At 54.3% G+C, this 1357-nt stretch overlaps 9 non-coding genes across 9 annotated transcripts, besides 2 other annotated features; all 9 read right to left on the bottom strand.

Annotated features, from left to right (window-relative positions):
- On the bottom strand, positions 1-50 carry Tc00.1047053426363.90. The gene has a single exon (XR_008254268.1). It is a non-coding gene; the product is annotated as a C/D small nucleolar RNA (snoRNA), TB9C2C1, 3' partial (small nucleolar RNA).
- A 122-nt stretch (positions 51-172) lies between these two features.
- Positions 173-265, bottom strand: Tc00.1047053426363.80. Its single transcript, XR_008254267.1, has one exon. It is a non-coding gene; the product is annotated as a C/D small nucleolar RNA (snoRNA), TB9C2C7 (small nucleolar RNA).
- Positions 266-288: 23 nt separating this feature from the next.
- Positions 289-355, bottom strand: Tc00.1047053426363.70. The gene has a single exon (XR_008254266.1). It is a non-coding gene; the product is annotated as an H/ACA snoRNA, TC9C2H2 (small nucleolar RNA).
- Positions 356-396: 41 nt separating this feature from the next.
- Positions 397-417: a sequence feature (AT_rich).
- A 48-nt stretch (positions 418-465) lies between these two features.
- On the bottom strand, positions 466-536 carry Tc00.1047053426363.60. The gene has a single exon (XR_008254265.1). It is a non-coding gene; the product is annotated as an H/ACA snoRNA, TC9C2H1 (small nucleolar RNA).
- A 52-nt stretch (positions 537-588) lies between these two features.
- Positions 589-643: a microsatellite.
- Positions 644-669: 26 nt separating this feature from the next.
- Positions 670-749, bottom strand: Tc00.1047053426363.50. The gene has a single exon (XR_008254264.1). It is a non-coding gene; the product is annotated as a C/D small nucleolar RNA (snoRNA), TB9C2C6 (small nucleolar RNA).
- Positions 750-871: 122 nt separating this feature from the next.
- Positions 872-967, bottom strand: Tc00.1047053426363.40. Its single transcript, XR_008254263.1, has one exon. It is a non-coding gene; the product is annotated as a C/D small nucleolar RNA (snoRNA), TB9C2C5 (small nucleolar RNA).
- A 56-nt stretch (positions 968-1023) lies between these two features.
- Tc00.1047053426363.30 lies at positions 1024-1098 on the bottom strand. Its single transcript, XR_008254262.1, has one exon. It is a non-coding gene; the product is annotated as a C/D small nucleolar RNA (snoRNA), TB9C2C4 (small nucleolar RNA).
- A 71-nt stretch (positions 1099-1169) lies between these two features.
- Tc00.1047053426363.20 lies at positions 1170-1266 on the bottom strand. Its single transcript, XR_008254261.1, has one exon. It is a non-coding gene; the product is annotated as a C/D small nucleolar RNA (snoRNA), TB9C2C3 (small nucleolar RNA).
- Positions 1267-1303: 37 nt separating this feature from the next.
- Positions 1304-1357, bottom strand: Tc00.1047053426363.10. The gene has a single exon (XR_008254260.1). It is a non-coding gene; the product is annotated as a C/D small nucleolar RNA (snoRNA), TB9C2C2, 5' partial (small nucleolar RNA).

Below are 1357 nucleotides of genomic sequence, written 5' to 3'. Positions count from 1 at the left end.
TTTTCGGGTGATTGTCATAAGACCGTCGTAAGTGGTTTGTCGTCATCGACCCGTGTCAGTGCGCCGCAACGGCGGATGGGCCGCCATCACTCGCACGGCAGCGGAGGAAGTAAAGGGGGAGAGAAAGTGGAAAGGCGGGGCGTGCGCACACACGCACACCGCCGCCACAGGGACGCCGTCAGCCGGGGAAAGAAGAGTATTCTCCAACACGATTGCTGTCATTCAGTGAAGCTCAGAGACTCCAGTCGGTTGTTGTCATCACTTCGGCAGAGACTCGGTGACGCTCAGTCTCGGGACGCACCAAGATGGCCCACGGCACCTGGCTGAGAAGTCCGCTCCATGGCTAAAGTCCCTTCTCCACTAGTGTGGGCGCTTGTGAAACAAGCAAGATGAGACAAAATAAAAATAAATAAATAAGCAGCAGGCAACACGGCCGAGGCATTCCAGCAGCACAGGCAAAACCACTCTCGGACCACGTGAGTGTGCAGCAAGGACAACGCAGCGGGTCCAGGACACAACTCCAATGTGGTCCTTCCAATCCCAGACTGACAAGCAGAAAGTAATAAATAAACAGCGCTTTCATTCCCCCACCCACACACACACATACGCACACACAAACAAACACACACACACACACAAACACTTGCGTGTCGCCATGGGACGGCACTCTGCGTCAGCAACACGATTTGCGTCACGACATGTACTCAGATGTTGCTGTTAATTGATCGGTTTTGGGTGCTCATCGTCCGCAGCCGTGCACACGAGGTACCCGCGGCGACACGGAGGGAGTGGGGTGCATGGGGATGCTGAGTCCCGCGAAGTGTGCTGGGCGGGCGGTAGGCAACAGGCGAGGTCCCAGCTCGCACGCCGCTATGCATCAGGTCGGAGCGAAAGATTGAGTTCACGGATGTCTCGGCACGCATCGTTTTCGTCACGCCACATGGCGTCGGAAACTCTGTCATCACATTCGCGGCAAATCTGAATTCTGCAGCAGGTGGCTGGAATGAGGGGAGGAGTTGACGATAATCTCAGTGCAGGTCTGTGTTAGGCTGTCCTCACGCAAAATCGGTGCAATTGAACATCTACTGCATCACAAGCAGCCTCGCGTTGCATTAGGCAAAAAAAAAAAAATAGCAAAAAGGGGAGAGGGTTAGGAAAAAGATCCGGCAGCCATCAGACCCGAAAGGTGATAATGCGTTGAATAGATCGTCATTGATCGCGTCCGAGCTTGCTTGGAACATCAACAAATTTCCATCACTGGCACACAGGCATGGCACCACTCCGACACACCTCCCGTGAAGTCCCCGCTCAGAAGTCAAACAGACAAAGCGTGCATGTATCAGCATCGTCGCTCAGC

This window comes from Trypanosoma cruzi, assembly GCF_000209065.1.
Source record: "Trypanosoma cruzi strain CL Brener chromosome Unknown tcruzi_1047053426363, whole genome shotgun sequence".
Classification (NCBI taxonomy): domain Eukaryota; phylum Euglenozoa; class Kinetoplastea; order Trypanosomatida; family Trypanosomatidae; genus Trypanosoma; species Trypanosoma cruzi.
Note: the sequence above shows the minus strand (reverse complement) of the source record. Positions and strands in the feature narration are given on the sequence as shown.